This window comes from Mauremys reevesii, linkage group 21 (assembly GCF_016161935.1).
Source record: "Mauremys reevesii isolate NIE-2019 linkage group 21, ASM1616193v1, whole genome shotgun sequence".
Lineage (NCBI taxonomy): Eukaryota > Metazoa > Chordata > Testudines > Geoemydidae > Mauremys > Mauremys reevesii.
This window is the reverse complement of record NC_052643.1, coordinates 20,040,755-20,061,312: the sequence shown is the minus strand read 5'-3', so window position 1 is coordinate 20,061,312 and position 20,558 is coordinate 20,040,755. Positions and strand designations below refer to the sequence as shown.

At 42.8% G+C, this 20,558-nt stretch overlaps 1 protein-coding gene across 1 annotated transcript in view; it reads right to left on the bottom strand.

Moving 5' to 3' along the window:
• Window positions 1-20,558, bottom strand: part of PER3 (period circadian regulator 3) — a 64,392-nt gene that overhangs the window by 3,759 nt on the left and 40,075 nt on the right. The window contains 5 exon segments of the mRNA XM_039509574.1: window positions 5,806-5,910; window positions 6,718-6,912; window positions 7,794-7,994; window positions 11,812-11,940; window positions 19,196-19,294. The gene's annotated coding sequence lies outside the window, so the exon portion shown is untranslated.

The following is a 20,558-nucleotide window of genomic DNA, read 5'->3' as shown; positions in this document are numbered from 1 at the left end:
TTCATGGTCCGCCATACAATTTCCATACCCAGATGTGGCCCTTGGGCCTAAAAGTTTGCCCCACCCCTTGGATACACTGTGACAAGTTAATTTGATCTGAGACCATGTGATTAGCGCAACTGGACTATATCATCCTTTTGATATTCGAATATTATCCTCTGATTTTTGGATATGTTAAATACGGTACATGCATTGCAGGTACAGTACATGTAAAATATAACTTACTATGTTGCTAATTTCATAGGTAGAACTATGAGGTTGGAAATACACTTTCTGACATGAAAATATGTCTTGATCAGACGTATTGGAGTATGAGCTTTCGTGGGTGAATACCCACTTCGTTGGATGCATCCGACGAAGTGGGTATTCACCCACGAAAGCTCATGCTCCAATATGTCTGTTAGTCTATAAGGTGCCACAGGACTCTTTGCCGTTTTTACAGATCCAGACTAACACAGCTACCCCTCTGATATTTGTCTTGATCAGTCACTATTGCTTTTAATTTGAATAAGAATGGGAATGTGTATGTTTTAGTCATGGCATTGGCAGTGATAGTTGTACCTTTTTACAGAACCATAGATGTATATTATATTTTTTCATTGTGTTATTCAAAAATATAATGAAAGTCAACATGTCATGTAAAGACTGGTTTTGGTGGGTGTGTTTTTTAAACTAGGCAAGGTACATTTCTTCTGGCAGATGAATGAGAGCCCAGTCACTCCCTCCATGCAACAGAAGCCTTATGTAGCTCGGTGGTTTTGATTAAATTTGTATATAATTGATTACAAAGCAAAATGTAAGAAAAGAAGGGTCTGGAACTGAAGCCCTGCCTGTAAAGTTACATATTTACATTTATTTAAATAAGATTTTTTTAAAAATAAATAACTTTTCCTACATTTTTTTTCTCCTCAATTAATGTGTTTTCAAACAGGAAAATGTGACCCTTACATGAAGTAATAGTTGCAGGTTTTAAGATGTAATAACCAAGGAGTGAAAAAACCTACCACCCTATTTATAAATGAACGTTTGGCTCTTGTAAGAAGTTCAGAATGTCACAGATTACTCTGTGATCAGTTTCTAATCTAGAACCTCAGCAGTGGTATTTTCCCTGGAAACACTTGCATCAGTTGGAGTTTCACTCTCCAACAGAATCTGCATATCTTCAGGAACTTGACATTCTTATTCCCTTTTCCTTTCTTTCCCTGCGCACACACTACAGTACTTTGTCCAATCTGTTTGATGGATTGATTTTTGGAGACAAGGTGGGTGGGGTAATATCTTTTATTGGACTAACTTCTGTTGGTGAGAGAGAGAAGCTTTTGGGCTCAGAGCTCATTTCCACGTATGATTTATTTGGCATTAATGACATTTACTTCTCACACCTAATTTGTGTCTTGTATGTTATGATGAGCATTTAAGCTCCATATAAAATTCCATTGAACTGAAATATAAAGTCCATGGGGCACATCCTCAGCTAGTAAACTGACCGAACAGGGCTATGACAGCTTAGGGGGCAGATTATAGTAGAAAGTATTTCTAAGAATAAACATTCATAGAAATTACTTATGCTTACTTTGTTACATAAGTATCCTTCCAGTAAATTAAAGGCTAGTATGTGGGGCATTTAGTCAGTCAATTCTGGTGCTATGGAAAAGAATGAAAGCCAGAGCCAGTAAAAGAAACAAGTGGCCAAGGAGTTCAGCTGTGAGCCTCTTTTGGCTAACTTCTATTTAAAAAACTGCTGTTTTATTTAACTTGGAATGTGAAGGGCACAAGGCATACACCTACAGGTAGGTTTATAAAAACAGCTTGAAATACACACTGAAATTAACACATGGTACAAATGCAAAGGAAGGTTCAGAACACTACCAGGGCATTTCCTACAAGGGTCACAGTTCTTATTTGCCAACAGAACTGCTGAACAGCAGCCTGTGTTACTGTCCTTTATGAAAGGTGCAAGAAGCAGAAAATTAACACACATGAAAGTGTAAAACTAAAAACATTAGCACCAATTTTGTGGCTCTAAAGGCAGAGGAGGCCTGGAATTACTTCAAGGCAAAGTTGCAGAAACTATCAGAAGTCTGCATCCCAAGAAAGGGGGAAAAAATCATAGGCAGGAGTTGTAGACCAAGCTGGATGAGCAAGCATCTCAGAGAGGTGATTAAGAAAAAGCAGAAAGCCTACAAGGAGTGGAAGATGGGAAGGATTAGCAAGGAAAGCTACCTTATTGAGGTCAGAACATGTAGGGATAAAGTGAGAACGGCCAAAAGCCATGTAGAGTTGGACCTTGCAAAGGGAATTAAAACCAATAGTAAAAGGTTCTATAGCCATATAAATAAGAAAACAAAGAAAGAAGAAGTGGGACTGCTAAACACTGAGGATGGAGTGGAGGTTAAAGATAATCTAGGCATGGCCCAATATCTAAACAAATACAGTCAAACTTCGCAATAACGCGCCCCGCTATAACGCAAAATCGCATATAACGCGATCATAGGTTGGCTCCCCTTTAAGGCATAATACAGTACTGTACCAGTGGTGCCCAACACCAAGGCAGGGGAGAGAAGCTGCAGCCCCGCGCCTGCCGGGGACAGAGAGCACCGGCGCCCGCAGCCTCGGAGTTCTCTGTCCCCGGCAGGTGGGGGGGCCGCAGCTCTTCTCCCGTGCTGGGCACTAGGAGCACTAGGCGGTGCACATCAATGCACCACGTTGGGGACCACTGACAAACTGACTGGTTTGAAACCCAGCTATACCGCGACCCCACATTTAGCGCACTGGAAGTTTTTTGGACCCCAAACATCGCGTTATAGCGGGGTTTCACTGTACTTTGCCTCAGTTTTTAATGATGCTAATGAAGAGTTTAGGGATAATGGTAGGATGACAAGTGGGAATGAGGATATGGAAGTAGATATTACCACATCTGAGGTAGAAGCCAAACTCGAACAGCTTAATGGGACAAAATCGGAGGGCCCAGATAATCTCTTCATCCAAGAATATTAAAGGAACTGGCACATGAAATTGCAAGCCCATTAGCAAGAATTTTTAATGACTCAGTAAACTCAGGGGTTGTACCGTACGACTGGAGAATTGCTAACATAGTTCCTATTTTTAAGAAAGAGGAAAAAAGTGATCTGAGTAACTATAGGCCTGTTAGTTTGACATCTGTAGTATGCAAAGTCTTGGAAAAAATTTTGAAGGAGAAAGTAGTTAAGGACATTGAGGTCAATGGTAATTGGGACAAAATACAACATGGTTTTACAAAAGGTAGATTGTGCCAAACCAACCTGATCTCCTTCTTTGAGAAGGTAACAGATTTTTTTAGACAAAGAAAACAGAGTGGATCTAATTTACCTCGATTTCAGTAAGGCATTTGATACAGTTCCACATGGGGAATTAGTTAAATTGGAAAAGATGGGGATCAATATGAAAATTGAAAGGTGGATAAGGAACAGGTTAAAGGGGACACTACAACGGGTCATACTGAAAGGTGAACTGTCAGGCTGGAAGGAGGTTACTAGTGGAGTTCCTCAGGGATTGGTTTTGGGACCAATTTTATTGAATCTTTTTATTACTGACCTTGGCACAAAAAGTGGGAATGTGCTAATAAAGTTTGCGGATGACACAAAGCTGGGAGGTATTGCTAACACAGAGAAGGACCGGGATATCATACAGGAAGATCTGGATGACCTTGTAAACTGGAGCAATAGTAATAGGATTAAATTTAATAGTGAAAAGTGAAAGGTCATGCATTTAGGGATTAATAACAAGAATTTTGATTATAAATTGGGGACGCATCAGTTGGAAGTAACAGAGGAGGAGAAGGACCTCAGAGTATCGGTTGATCACAGGATGACTATGAGCCGCCAATGTGATATGGCCATTAAAAAAGCTAATGTGGTCTTGGAATGCATCAGGCAAGGTATTTCCAGTAAAGATAAGGAGGTGTTAGTACCGTTATATAAGGCACTGGTGAGACCTAATCTGGAATAGTGTGTGCAGTTCTGGTCTCCCATGTTTAAGAAGGATGACTTCAAACTGGAACAGGTACAGAGAAGGGCTACTAGGATGATCCGAGGAATGGAAAACCTGTCTTATGAAAGGAGACTCAGAGAGCTTGGCTTGTTTAGCCTAACCAAAAGAAGGCTGAGGGGGGATATGATTGCTCTCTACAAATATATCAGAGGCAGGGCCAGCTCCAGGCACCAGCCGAGAAAGCTCATGCTTGGGGTGGCAGATTCCAAGGGGCGGCTTCCGCCCAATCCTTTTTGTTTGTTTGTGTGTTTTGCTTCACCGCTTCTACCGCCCCCACAGGTTTTTTTTTTTTTTGTTCGCTGCTCCAGCCGCCCTGTAGGGGGCGGGGCGGGGAGCAGGGGAGCGCCCTGCAGCAAACTCGGCAGAGCAGCCCCTGTCCTTCCCTCCCCGCCGACCGGAGCAGTGCAGAGCCCTCCCGGCAGGCGGCATGGTGAGCGCCCTGCTGAAGGAAGCCCTGGCCACCCCCCTTCTCTCTCTCCCTCCTGCTGCCCGGGGCATGCCTGCAGGGCCAGGAGTCCCCCTGCACCCGCGCTCCGTCTGCCCTGCAGGTTTTGGTTTTGTTTTTTTTCCCCCCTTCATGCCCCCCGCAGGTTGGTTTGTTTGTTTTTCCCCGTCGCTGCTCCAGCCCGGCCGACCCGCAGGTGTTTTTTTGCTTGGGGCGGCAAAAAAGCCAGAGCCAGCCCTGATCAGAGGAATAAATATCAGGGAGGGAGAGGAATTATTTAAGCTTAGTACCAATGTGGACACAAGAACAAATGGATATAAACTGGGCACTAGGAAGTTTAGACTTGAAATTAGATGAAGGTTTCTAACCATTAGAGGAGTGAAGTTCTGGAACAGCGTCCCAAGGGGAGTCGTGGGGGCAAAAGACATATCTGGCTTCAAGACTGAGCTTGATAAGTTTATGGAGGGGAAGGTATGATGGGATAGCCTAATTTTGGCAATTGGCCTTTATTAGCAGGTAAACATGTCCAGTGGTCTGTGATGGGATGTTAGATGGGGTGGGATTTGAGTTACTACAGATAATTCTTTCCTGGGTGCTGGCTGGTGAGTCTTGCCCACATGCTCAGGGTTTAACTGATCACCATATTTGGGGTCAGGAAGGAATTTTCCTCCAGGGCAGATTGGCAGAGGCCCTGGAGGTTTTTTGCCTTCCTCTGCAGCATGGGGCACGGGTCACTTGCTGGAGGATTCTCTGCACCTTGAGGTCTTTAAATGACGATTTGAGGACTTCAATAACTCAGACATAGGTTAGGGGTTTGTTACAGGAGTGGGTGGGTGAGATTCTGTGGCCTGAGTTGTGCAGGTGGTCAGATTAGATGATCATAATGGTCCCTTCTGACCTTAAAGTCTATGAGTCTATAAACAATGTGCTTTGCATTTCAATATGCTCCATATCAAAAACAACTCTATAGGAAATAAGGTAATCTCAAGTGAATAATGTCTGTAGCAAATCTATTTAACATATCTCAAAACTTTTACAGTATTTGAATTATCAATAGTGATCTGTGAAGTGTCTTTATAAAATATTAAAGTCTTAGCCATGGGCTCATGTACTTCCTAGAACATATTCCAGTAATACCTGCCTTTACTATGCTCACAATGAATGGCCTGTTCCCACTCTAGATCCCAAAGAAGCACATTATTGTGAAATAATCATGCTTTTGAACAACCCCCATTTATCATCATGTATACAGTAGACATAGCTGAAAAGCTCCATTCCCTTGCAGCATGTCAGAGAAGTTTGCAGTATCACATGCAGTCTCCTCAACTTACATGACAGTCTTCAAGAGACAGGTGAAGCTATTGTTCTCATCTTTTCAAGTTTAGTTTCTTCAATACTTCCTGGAAAATATTTTCAAGCCATTATTTTCTCCTCTTCTGAAAAAAATGAGATAAGTTTGTCCAAGCGGTATTGAGGAAAAGCAATTAGTTTGCACGTCTAGTCTCACTGCCGCTGTGCTGAAGTCTTAATTCTAACAAGATGAAATAAGGAATTCAGATCTAATCCCATCGGCAGGTAAACAAGTAATATCCTGTACAGTTGAATTTCAACTGCAATAGTATCATCACAGTTTGACTCAATAATTCATGATGGCACATCTAATTGTTTGAAACTATTTGCTCCCTAAAGTTCCTGGAAAAACGTGGCATGCAGACTTTTGGGTTCATCCCTGATTGTATTAACAACATGACAAATTAAGAACATAAGAACATAAGAAAGGCCGTACCGGGTCAGACCAAAGGTCCATCTAGCCCAGTATCTGTCTACCGACAGTGGCCAATGCCAGGTGCCCCAGAGGGAGTGAACCTAACGGGCAACGATCGAGTGATCTCTCTCCTGCCATCCATCTCCATCCTCTGACGAACAGAGGCTAGGGACACCATTCTTACCCATCCTGGCTAATAGCCATTTATGGACTTAGCCACCATGAATTTATCCAGTCCCCTTTTACTTCTCTCAGAGTTCAACTTTCATCTAAAACTGAATTTTAATATACAGCAACTATGTTGATAAACTGTCCATTCATTAACACAGAGGAATAGCAACCTCACTGTGCATCCACCTGAGTTCAGTAAAAACTCCACCAAAGTAATAACGCAAACCTTGAACAGGGAAGGAATTGCATTATGTAAATCTAGCCATTGGTAATTAAGCCAGAAAGAAGGAGTCATCATTCAACTCACAGTTATGGGGAAGAAATATATTTTGTTGTTGCTAGAAGAAGTAGGCTGTAGGTGAAGGCTTTAGGATTCACTGCTGCTTACAACCTTCCTTCTTGTCCCTGGATTTTTGGTGTCCTAGCTTTTCAGGCTGACATTTGGTCGGTGAATAAAGGCAGGTCCGATGGCCATCAACTGGGACAGTGTGTGACTGGGCAGCTGCAAAAAGAAGGAATAGAATGAATAACTCCAGCTGTAATAGAAATGGCAGGAGGACTAAGCTGAGTCACTAGGTGTCAGGGGTTACAGGTGTAAATTCCTCATTTAAAAAGTGTTATTGGAAAGAATGGGAGAGATTCCAAGACCAGAAGGGGACCACTATGATCATCTAGTCTGAGCTCCTGTACAACACAGAACTAACCCAAAATCATTTCTACAGCATATCTTTTAGAAAAACATCCAATCCTGATTTAAAAATTGCCGGTAATGGAGTATCCGCCATGACCCTTCATAAATTGTTCCAATGGTTAATTATGCTGTTAAAATTTATACTTTATTTTTCAATCTGAATTTTTTCTAGCTTCAATTTCCATTGGCACATGTTATAATACCTTTCTCTGATAGACCAGAAAGCCCATTATTAAATATTTGTTCCCCTTGTAGGGACCTATAGATTGTAATTAAGTCGCACCTTAACCTTCTCTTTGTTAAGCTAAATAGAATGAGCTCTTTGCGTCTATCGCGATAAGGCAGGTTTTCTAACCCTTGAAATCATTCTTGTGGCTCTTCTCTAATCCCTCTCCAAATTTATCAAGATCCTTCTTGAATTAATGACACCAGAACTGAATATAGTATTCCTGCAGTGTCACGCTAGGGCCCAATACAGAGGTAAAATAACCTCTCAACTCCTACTCAAGAGTCCCCTATTTATACATCTCAGGGTTGCATTAGCTCTTTTGGCCACAGCATTGAATTCATTTTCAGCTGATTATCCACCACAGCCCACACACCATTTTCAGAGTCACTGCTTCTCAGGGTAGCATTCCCCCCCATTCTGTAAGTATGGCCTACATTCTTTATTCCTAAATATATACATTTACCTTTAATCATATTAAAGCAGATATTGTTTGCTTGCACAGTTACCAAGTGGTCCAGATTGCTCTGTATCAGTCATCTATCCTCATCATCACTCCTCCAATTTTTGTCAAGTCATTGTTTACAGGCAGAGTTCCTGTTTCCCCTTATATAATTTCTTCAAATTTGCCAAATGTACATTAGCAATCCAGTGCTGATGAGGAACCCTATCATAAGAGACCTGTGAGCATGGACTTTATACATAAGTAGACCTACCACAAACTATGGCACATGTGGGATATTGGGAACATTAGATTAATGAGGACTCAGATTTCACTTTATATAGGTAATAGAAAAAAATTGAAAATATCAGCGAGAGACTCCAACACCACAGCTGCATGGACTGGAATGTGAGAGGACAGATGGTTTTATTAAGCATTAGCTTGTGGAGCTAAGCATGGCTAGGTATTACTGCCTTGGGAGCAGAATGCAAACACTTCAGCAGGTGGTTCTTTTTTCACTTAAAAGTTGGTTCCAGATCTTCAGCTGTCTTTTGAGGAACTGTTGCCTGTTAAAACATTGAAAGTTACAGCAGATTTACATACTTTTGCCTTTTTAGTTGGATCTTTAGGATTTCATATTTGTAAGTTTTCTTCTTCAAATGTCTGAAGACAGTTTCTGAGCTTACATGTTTACAGAACTAAGACAGCTAGTCATTTCTTATCTAGGCAACCTTGATCTGAAACTTGTACTGTTCCATTTCTGTCCTCTCTTACAGCAAGCGTAACTCTTACTCCCACCTCATACCTCCTAGAAGAACATTCAGGGGTATCTTATTACCATGTCCTATGTATGTCCCTATTAGTGCATTCAGGTTGTTTTGTGGTGGGTTATAATATAGATTAATTTATTTAAGGTGAATTTTGCTGATTCAGAATTCAGAAGCGTCTCCTGAAATTGGAATGCTGGTATACCAAGATTTGGATTTGTCCCCTAACAACATTCAGATGGAGTTTACAAGAACACATTTCAGCTGCAACTTTAAGTATTTCTTGATCTTTTATCTACATTGAGTGACTGATACATCAACATTGTACATTAGCTCAACTAGGGAAAGTACTGAGAAAATCGTTGAATATCTTGGATCTTTATTTCCTCAAACTGCCCTTTGAACTGTTATGAACCTGACATCCCATTGAATGAAAAGAGACTGCAGTAGGGAGAGAGCATTTAACTAGCTGGAAAATAACACTTCTGCACAAGGCTCTACAACTTCACTCCCTCACAAGTATACAAGGCCCTAAAATAGTCCAGAATATATGTATAAGAGATTACTAATCTGAAAAAAACCACACCTACTTTGTTCTGTCTATTTTGCCTCCTTGGGTTGGCAAGTCTGACCTTTCCAGGGTCTGACCTCTGACTAGGGATCCAAGTACCTCAACATCTAACCATACCTCTATAACAAGAGTTTATGCTGACTTGATCTATAAAACAGAAGACAGGCAGCTCTGTGGTGTACATTGACCAAGGAGGAAGGTTATTAAGATCTATAGTGAGACCAAGTTTGAATAATTTGGTTCTTACAATTCTGTGTAGATTCATGAAATCCCCCCACTGGTATTAGGAACACACCATTGTATTTGAATTGTAACCTGCCAACACTTTGAAGGTAAGCTTTTGACCCTATGTTACTTATACTGTGTTTTATAAATGTTAGCTAATTAATCATCATGACATCCCAATGAGAGATGGATTATTATCCCCACTTTATAGCTAGTGGAACGGATACTAAGAGGTTCAAGACTTGTCTCACACCACACATCAAGTCAGCAGCTGAACTAGAGTAAGAATGCAGCCCGTGCTGCCTCCCTGATGAGCCCAAGGCTGAGAGCTAGCAAAGAATTTAATTTCAGCCGCATCTGTTATTTCTGATGTACTGGGAAAAAAGTCAGAGTTATTGAGTCCCTTGGGATACACCAAACAGCAGCACAATACAATAAGTAGAGGCACTGGGTGCAAACTGACTTTTGTGCTAATGATACTCCTTCCCTTCTGCCACACAGTTGTATGACTTGGCTTCCTGTTATTCAAAAGGCAAAGGATCATAAGTACATGCTACCCCAGATCCAAAAGTGCATCATTCCCAGGAGCAAACCATGGTCAGCACTGGCATGTGTCATATGTTCTGTCTGTCCATTTTAGATCACATGGCTACCAACAACATTGCCCTGGACAATCCCCTGGATGCTCAGAGTAGACACTCCTCGTCCTGTGCCACATTTGGCCGTCAGCATTAGAGTTTCATTTTTTATTCAGACACAAGGTGGGTGAGGTAATATCTTTTATTGGACCAACTTCCTTTGTTATTTATTCATTTAAGGAAGTTGTAATTCAGTAGCTGAAATTCACGTCTGATCTTATCCCAAACAAAGCAGGGAATAGGGGAAGATCCCCTACCATTCCCAAGTAATGATACAACAAAGAACAGTTTTTCCTTACAAGGTAAATACGTCATGGGACTTTTCTTGAAACTAACCTTAATGTAATTCAGAGGAATTGCTCAACTCTAATAATGTTAGCAACTTTGTCAGAGACTAAAGGGGTCTGAAAATTGGGAGCTGGTTCTGAATTAAGGCCTCTAAGTTAATTCAAATAAATAGAGTTTACCATTCTTTCGTCCCACAGCTAATGTTAGAATTCATTTCAGCCACTGACTGCATAATGGAAATTGCTGCAGGTTGCTTTACACCGCTGTTCCCTCAATGTGGGTGTTTTGATCCTCTGGTAGGTGTCTGCCCAATAGCACTATGTGATGAAATCTTTCCTTTCCGGGGGTGGTATCACTCAGACCAGCGAGATTGTTAGCTAACCACCACAGCTAGAGAGCAAGTGTGTGCAAGAGGCTACAAGCACACACAGCCTTATGATCTCAGCTGCAATCACCTCTCTGACTACTACTATGACATCCACATTAGACCTTTAAAGGTTATGGGTGTTAAACAGCCCTCCCTCTAACCTGAAGGTTATTAGGGTGGCATAGTTCAATGGCTGGCACCAATTTAAGGTTTTAATTTGAAACAGAATTTTTCAGGAATAGGAGAATTTGAGTTATCAAAATAAATTTGTAGCCATTAACCAGGCTGACCAATTAAACTCCTATTCTCGCCTCCAGATCCATGTAAGAAGTGTCCAGTGTCTACTTATTGAACCAGACAAAGAGATGCATGCCACAGCTCAAAGAAACACATGCCATTCTTTGCTGCTTCAGTACATCTGGAGAACTTTGAACAGAGGTCAGCTGCTTGGATTCCTCACTAGCCCTCAGAGAGAAAAGGGTCAGTAGTAAGCATTACCAGCTCCTCATTTGGCTGAAGTTTCTCTTAATTCCTCGTTTTTTCCTACCCCACTCTCCTGCTGGGTCGCTTCTGCCCGAGTCTTTGGTTCCATCAGCTGATGATATATTCGCATGAGCTCCTTTAGAATAGAACATCACCAATTCTTCCAGTGAATAAAGCACTGAAGCTTGACTCCACTTGGCATGGACAGCACTAGATTATGTGAATTACATCTTTGTGATTACTGTGAACAGCTGTGCTGGTAATTGTGTCAACTGTGCACTGGAGCTGCAAAATGAAAATCAGGGCTTGCCAGAATATGGAGATTGCTTTGTAGGAAATGAAGGGGATTGGTTATTTTATTTTTGAACTGGTGAGGAGCAGAGAAACTTTCAAGCATTTTGCTTATTTTTAATTTATATTTTTCCTATACTAACCTCCACAGCTTGTTCTGATGCCCTGATCTGTCAGGCGTCTCCTCTTCTCTGGTCAGTAAGCCCTTAGGGGAATTTTGTTTCCAGCACCTACCTTACAAAAATATTTTTGGGACAGATGGGATAGAACCCTTGGGACAGATTTCCAAGTTAATTTGTTTGCTGTAATTATAAAAGCACAGAGGACTCTATGTACTGTCTTCAGTCTCATTAGCTAGGTCTTCTTGCGACCTGGAGTATTTTGTCCAAGTGGTAGATACTTAACATGTTACCTTCTTGTCCTTGCTTCTCCTTGGCTCAGATAATTTGCTCCCCTCATCACTGTTCTCTGTCTCCAGGTTTGTCTCATGGGATCTCCACTGGGCTTTCAGTTCCTGGTTCTGCATATATCTAGCAATCTCCTGGAGTGTCATGAGACAGGATGTGAGAGAACGTTAGTTCTCATTGAGCACATAAACATGGTTTTAAAGGTCCAGCAGCATCATGGACAGAGATACAGACATGCAAACACTAAGGGATTGTCCTTAACTACTGCCTACAACAGATAGGCAGTCCTGCATCTACCAGAGGTCAAGGTGCATTACACAGGATTTCATGGACAGCTATAAAACAAACAAACTTTCTGAAAACCTTCTCACCCCAACAGGAACATGACTTTTGGCATAAAGTCTCCAAATTCAGGCTTTGGTGACCCAAGGTGCAAAGTGAGTTATAGGGTCAAGGACTTCTCACTGAGAAACACCCTGCCACTAGTTTGATCCCATTTACACCAGGAGGCTGTTAGCTTGGATGTCTTGGGCAACCGCAACTACTGGTTCATCACATGAGGAGGGCTCAGGCAGGTAGGATCCAAACCATTTAGGACTTTTTAGATCGAAGCCAATAGCATCAAATCGGAAGTCACCTGGCAGCCAGTGCACCTGGCAGAGCTAACATGTGATGTGCTCTTAGCAGGAAACACATTGCTTGATAAGTGGGGAGCTGATTCTTCACTAGCTGCTACTTCCAACTAGTTTAAGTGTGAAGCCCCATCCAGGCAGCATTGCACCCAACTAACCTGGAGATGACAATGCATAAGTAACCATAGCGAGCTCTGGATCTGAAAGGAAAGGACATAACCTGCTTCCCAAGGGCAAATAATCTTATCCACAAACATAAATTCAACTACCATCTCTATGGAGATGACTCACAGATCTACCTCTCTAGCCCAGACTTGTGTCCTTCTCTCCAAACTAAAATCTCAGCCTCTCTGGCATCTCCCTGTGGATGAGTAGCCATCAACTCAACTAAACATGCTAAAACAGAGCTCTTAATTTTCCTCCCCGCTTTCTCAATCACTGTGGATAACACCACCATTCCACCAGACACTCAGGCCTGTAACCTCACTGACATCTTTGACTCAGAGCTCTCGCTAGGTCCTCACACTCAGGCTGTGTGTAAATCTTGCAGATTCTTTCTGTATGATCTCTCTAAGATACAGCCTTTTCTATCCATCCACACAGCTAAAAACTCTTGTCTAGGCTTTCATCATCTTGTGTCTCAACTACTGCAACATACTTTAATCCTTTTCTCTAGCCTTGACAAATGCAGTCTTGCCCCACTGATATCCATTTGGAATATTGATGCAATGATCATTTTCCTAGCCTGTCACTTTGACCATGCCACCCCTCTCTCTGTATCCCTGTACTGGCTCCCTCGTCTCTACTGCATCAAATGTAAGCTGTTTGTCTTCACTTTCCAGACCTTTCACAACCTATCCCCTTCCTAGCTATCATCTCTCAGAGTCAGCTCCTACCTCCAATTGGCCACTATCACTCACTCGTTAAAATTTTCAAACAAGTATCTTTGTTATCTCCCATACTGATTTGTACACTTGAGAGAAGCTCTTGGTAAATGCCTGTAAAACTAACTCATCCAACCTTCTTCAGAATCCTCTCTTAACACTCTACTCTGTTGTGTGAGGCCTACAAAAACTTGACAATGGTTAGACTCCTGGTGTGCTGAGAACACTGCCTATCATGCTGACCAATCCTGTCTCTCTGTTCCTTGTAGCCCCCAGTCAGTCGGTGTCTGTCTGTCTCTTGCCTTAGACTGTAAACTCCCTGGAGCAGGACCATCTTCTTATTCTGTGTTTGTACAATGTATAGCACTACGGCAGGGGTGGCCAACCTGAGCCTGAGCAGGAGCCAGAATTTACCAATGTACATTGCCAAAGAGCCACAGTAATACGTCAGCAGCCCCCCCTGAGCTCCCACTCCCGTTACCAGCACCTCCCACCCACTGGCTGCCCCACCTCCCCCTCCGTCCCTGCACCTCCCGATCAGCTGTTTTGTGGCGTGCAGGAGGCTGGTGGGGGAGGGGAGAGGAGCGAGGGCACGGCAGGCTGAGGGGAGGGGGCCTGAAGGGGTGGAGTGGGGGCAGGGCCTGTGGCAAAGCCAGGGGTTGAGCAGTGAGCACCCCCGGCACATTGGAAAGTTGGCACCTGTAGCTCCAGCCCCGGAGTCGGTGCCTGTACAAGGAGCCGCATATTAACTTCTGAAGAGCCGCATGTGCACTATGGGACCTGGTCTAGAACTAGGACTCCTAGGTTCTACAATAATACAAATAATAGATAATAATAAGATAGATACTTGGCAACTGCTGCTGCCGCCAGGACAGCCAGGAACAAGTTGCATCTCAAGCCAGCACCAGATTTGGGCAACCATTACAAGATTTCACATCTTATTCAAACACCATTTTACAGTCATATTGTGCTGTGTGTTTTCCCCTATTACTGCAGTTACCACGGGGTCTGGACGTGTGGCTTTCACTTTCCTAATCTCCTGCCTGACTCATCCAGGAAGTGACAGCATGTTACAGGGGCAACAAATACGTCTTCAAGGGCTTGGTGCTTATTTGTTCTGATGCCAACAACTGGGCCATGAAGTTGCATTGGCTTTGGAAGCTAAAGAAAGGAGTGAGTTTCCCCTTTTTTGAAGTATTTTTAAGGACGAGCCACCTCCTTCTTCCACAGTCCTGGAATTTTGCCCTGATATCTGCCACATTATACACACACACTTGGGCCAGGAAGACATTTTCCAACTGCCAAGAAAAACAGATGAGGGAAATGTGAACAGCTTGCACCTAGCCTGTTACCTCATCCTGAGCCACCTGGGCTGTTCAACAGTTGTCATTGCATTCCTGGTTCCTCCTTCCTCTCTGCAGAATAGATTAAAAAGTTTGTTGAGAATCAATAGTAAGAGATACTAATGGAAAGCAGGCAGCAGCAACAGTTCTAAGGGGCAAAGAGCCCAATCTATGCTATTTCTATGCAAAGTGACTTTTTCTGGTTTTATTAAAAACAGATCTTAATATTCTGAGATACTGAAGTTGTTTTAACCAGTAGCCTGTCAAGGTGGCCTGTATATGGACTCAAGGGCATGTGTACTTTAGATAATGGAAATAGGATTGTGTGTACTACACACAATCCCCTAGAAAAACATAATCAGATTAGAACTTCCAATTTGAGAAACACCTCTGCTGAGGTCTAATGTGCTCCCTTTTCTGCTCAAGGTTCACCTAAGGCATGAGTCTACTCCTCCTCCTTCAGTCTCCAAGCCAGTTCTTCTTCTTGTAGGAACTGCTCCTGATTCCCAAGTTCTAGTTCTGCCAGCTGCCATTTCAGGGGGTTAGTGCTGCAAGGCTGCTGGGGATTCTCATCTGAACAGAACTGCAAAATCACAAGTATCAGACATGATTGAAAGAGACCTGAGGTGGGTCCATCAGAAAAGCAGAGTTGGTCAAAAAGGAAGCTATTGCTAATGGGAATCCCAAGACTTCCCAATCTCAGCATGCTGGATCAAAGAATAATCAACAATGACAAAACTGGGGAAAGGTGCCAAAGAGAAGTAACACAAGTCAACCAGCCTTAGGAAAAATTCTCCCTTCCAAAACAAACACTGTATTTGACTTTCCAAATTTAGCATCCATTGACTCCCTCAAAAGCTTTTATAAACACAGCGAAACAGAACTGGCCCTCCATCAATCAAGAAGAGCAGAGAGAGAAGCGGTGATGATTTTCTTGTACACTTGGTACATTTTAAACAGGACTAGATAAAGAATATACATAGGGAATAATCCCAACATGGCTGAAGGGGAATAGTCTACAAGAGTGTATTAAATGGCATTTTCCGTTTCTAATTCCGGTGATTTGTTGGTGCTGCTGTAATACAAATATATGAATAATAATAAACAGTAAAATTATTATTCCCATTGGGATACACTATTTGCTGGTCAAACTCTTTTACCATTGTGTCTTTGTATGTGTAGTATTAGTTATACTTGTAGGCTGCATTTTCTAATAAGCAAGCCCATATAAGGTTAAACTCCAATTTGTCTAATTACTAGTACCTGATCTTAGACCAGGGTTTCCTTTCCTAAAGGGAAGATGTGAGTGACAGACCTTATTTTGGCTCTGCTGTGAACATGGCCATCCCTCGGGGGGCACAGGACCCAAGGTAAAAGTGATAGATTAGTCTCTTCTGGGACCAACCATGCTGGCCAATCGCCCCGGCCCTCGGGAACCCCCAAAGTGCAGATCCCGGAGCAGGGGGGCCCAGGGAAGAAGTGATGGATTAGTCTCTTCTGGGACCAATAGCACTGGCCAATTGCACTGGCCCGCAGGGCCCCCCCAAAGTGTGGGGCCCAGAGTGATCGCCCCGATTCACCCTACCCAAGGGATGGCTCTGACTGTGAGACCTACCTTCTGTCCCTGGAGCTGTGTTCAGGACAGTTCTCAATGTCTGAGCTTGCTTTCACCAGGACATTTCGAGAAATGTCTCCTAGGTACCTTTTCTCCCTGTGTTCTCTGATTCCTTGTCCTACTGCAGTTGAACCCAATCTCCCCGTCTCTGCCGCAAGGAGAGTTTCTGGAGCCTCTCCACAGAGCTGTTTCACAGGCTCTACTCCTCTTTGGAAAGGCTTTCCTGAACGGTGCTTGGTGTCTAGTGTAATGGCAGCTTTCCCTAAGCACGTTTCAGGTGTCATTTCTAGCACAGTCTCAATTAATGTTACTGAGAAGCTCTTTTGAATATTTCCAGCTATGGTATTGTTTTGATATGCACCATCCTCCCCTGCCATCAGCTGCATTTGGGCTGTTTGTATTAATGCTAGGATTGAAGCAATAATCCTTCTTTTCCTCACTGTCGATTGCTCTTTGGTTGCACCAATGACATGAAAGTTTGGCATGCCCTTGTATATACATGCAAATATAAAATGGAGGATAGTAAGGGTTACACAGCAGATATAAACAGATTTTCACAACAGCCTTGTTCTTCACAAAGACAGACAACCATTGGGATTGGCATGATTTTCTACATGGCTCTCCTCCTCCTAACTTGAAGAAGTTGCTTGATTAAGGCCAAGAGAGCAGACCCAGATCAACCCGCTCTTATGTTTCTATGCCACCAGTCCAGTCTATATAGGAGTCTACAATTTGCTGTGGGTAAGCGAGGAAATCATTTTCCTAGAGCAAGGAGAGGAGGAAATATTTTATTTATTTTGTATTTTTAAGAGGGACAAAAGCAAGCAAACAAGCAAGCAAATTAGGCAGGTTAAAGTTAAAGGCATTAGCGGAACAGCTCAAATGCAGAGAATGGCAGCAGCTACTGTGAAAATATCAAAAGAACCAAGAAAATTTCTGCAATTTCAGCATGCTGGAATAAAAGAGCAAATAATTCAAAAAATAATTCTCCTTGAATGTACTGTGGTCTTTACTTCATTCCTTTCATAGCAACTAAACTATGGATATTGGATTTGCTTTTGTGCAATCACATTATTTTACACAATATTTTTCTATGTATTCAGCCATTGCCATAAAGGCTTGTACTTATTCACCAAGGGCAAGTCATGCCTGACTAACCTAATTGCCTTCTATGAGGAGCTAACTGGCTCTGTGGATGAGGGGAAAGAAGTGGATGTGTTATTCCTTGACTTTAGCAAAGCTTTTGATACGGACTCCCACAGTATTCTTGCCAGCAAGTTAAAGAAGTATGGGCTGGATGAATGGACTATAAGGTGGATAGAAAGCTGGCTAGATCGTCAGGCTCAACGGGTAGTGATCAATGGTTCCATGTCTAGTTGGCAGCCGGTTTCAAGCGGAGTGCCCCAAGGGTTGGTCCTGGGGCTACCAAAGGGCTAGGAAGCAGTTCTGCAGAAAAGGACCAAGGAGTTACAGTGAATGAGAAGCTGGATATGAGTCAACAGTGTGCCCTTGTTGCCAAGAAGGCTAATGGCATTTTGCGCTGTATAAGCAGGAGCATTGCCAGCACATCAAGGGACGTGATCATTCCCCTCCATTCGACATTGGTGAGGCCTCATCTGGAGTACTGTGACCAGTTTTGGGCCCCACACTACAAGAAGGATGTGGAAAAATTAGAGTCCAGCGGAGGGCAACAAAAATGATTAGGGGGCTGGAGCACATGACTTATGAGGAGAGGCTGAGGGAACTGGGATTGTTTAGTCTGCAGAAGAGAAGAATGAGGGGGGGATTTGATAGCTGCTTTCAACTACCTGAAAGGGGGTTCCAAAGAGGATGGATCTAGACTGTTCTCAGTGGTAGCAGATGACAGAACAAGGAGTCATGGTCTCCAGTTGCAGTGGGGGAGGTTTAGGTTGGATATTAGGTAAAACTTTTTCACTGGGAGGGTGGTGAAGCACTGGAATGGGTTACCTAGGGAGGTGGTGGAATCTCCTTCCTTAGAGGTTTTTAAGGTCAGGCTTTACAAAGCCCTGGCTGGGATGATTTAGTTGGGAATTGGTCCTGCTTTGAGCAGGGGATTGGACTAGATGACCTCCTGAGGTTCCTTCCAACTCTAATATTCTATGATTCTATAGTAATGGTCTTAAACGTATGAATAGTCACCAAAGAGAGTTACTCACGTGGAAGAAACATACTGAAAAAAGACTGATTCATAAGCAAACCACAAAATCTATTAATAATTTCTACTGTCCTCATCCCCCACACATCCTCCACCCACCTAAAAAAGCTGCAGAGTAAATCTTTGAATACACTAATGTATTCCACACGACAGGGTGGTGTGAGGTTTAGTTAATGTCTGTACAGTGCTCTGAACATGCAGCACACTTAGTGTGACCAGATGTCCCGATAAAATTGGGACTGTCCTGATATTTAACCCTTTGTTCCGATCAATGTATGATCGGGACACCATTTGTCCCGATATTCAGGTAAGGAGGCGAGCGGGAGGGAGGCGCCAACTCCATGAGTGCTCTGTGGGAGCACCCACGGGGACAAATTGCAGCCAAGCTCCCGCCTCCTTGCCTCCTCCCTCCCGTCCCCCAGTGCGCCACGTCCCCGCTCCTCCCCCCGTCCCTCCTGGAAAGCGTAAGCACTGTTAGGTATCAGGAAGCGCTGGGAGGGGGGAAGGAGCGGGGATACGGCTCACGAGGGGGAGAAGAGGCAGGACAGGGGTGGGGACTTGGAAGAAGGGGGTGGAATGGGGGCGGATGCTTGGGTGGGAAGTGAGCGAGCACCCACCTGGCAGAGGAGAAGTTGGTGCCGTAGGGGTGAGTGGTTGGTGGGCGGGGGGGTGAAGTGGCAAGTTGCAGACGGGGAGGGTGAAGAGGCGAGAATATAACTGAAATGTTGCCAGTACTGACCTCTCAAGATAAACGATAAAATTTTCAAAAGCAGTTAAGTTCCAGTTTTGAAAGTGACAGACACTTGGATGCCGGATTCACTCTTAATCTCTGGCGAGCCTGCATGATGTATAGAACGAACAATAGACGCATAGTGAAATACAAACATGGTATTCCATAAATTATACAAAAAAAATTTCCGAAAAATTTTCAAAAGTGCTTAAGTGACTAAGGAGCTTAGAACTTTTGAAAATTTTACTTAGATTCCTAAGTAGTTTAAGCACTTTTAAACACCAACTTTTTAGTATCGTTTACAAGATTGTTGTTCCAAACCCAGAGCCACCTGAAGTGGACTTGAAAAAAACAAGTTCACTCTGAAGAAAATGAACACAAATCTCTAAAGCACAACTTCACTTTCTTAAATCAGAACGTGAAACAAAGACAGTGATCCTAACAAAGAAGGGAATATACAAGGCGGGGGGGGGGGGGGAGTCCTTCATCACACAGGGGCAGAAGCATTTCAGTTCAACACCTGATGTCCTGAATTCTGTTGTCTCATAAGTTAAAATCCCACCAAAAAGCCAAATACAATTGCCTTCTGAGTCACATTATGAAATATGAAGAGTGGAGGAAAAGAAGCTTCTTATATTGAATCATATAAGAACTATCCCATGTATAAACAAGACAAGAAAAGGAAAAATCATACATAATCACGGTGGCTACAATTAACACATGCAACTCCTGTCACCCAACCCCCTCTGAAAAAAATCACTTGTTTCTTGCGAAAAAATAAATACATCTCACTAAAAACAAATTAACTATTGTTACATCTTGTCTTTTTAAAGATAACAAGCTGATTGAGCATGTTCAAGGAGGTTCCAGGGAATTTAAGATAGGAATTTTAGTCTTCACCATTGTCAGGAGAACAGACCCCTCAGCTAGACACTTGAGATTGATTTTCTTCTCTGTCTTTCAGTTTCTTTGCTTAAACTAATAGTTTAAGAGAGATTCCTAACCTCTCTTCCACGCTAACCTTATCTGCCCTTAAACTATTCACTTTATGTTTTTAAATATATTCCTTATAGCAGAACATCATTTGCTGCCCTGCATTTTTCCTCCAAGCTGTGGTCTACCACTAACTGTAGGGATATTCAAGTGAGAGTTGGTTTTTGGGCAGTGGTTTCACAGTGCTGAAACTGAAAGTCACTTTCCTAGAGAGGCTCAGGGAACACTCATTACTTTCCATTGACAAGTGGATAAGGAAGCAAAAGTTTGACATAATGAGCCAAATTCCAAATCTAGATTTAGATAAGAACACCAACAACTATGATGATTTTGTATTACTGTAGCACCTGCAAGCCCCAGTCTTGGACCACACCACCAT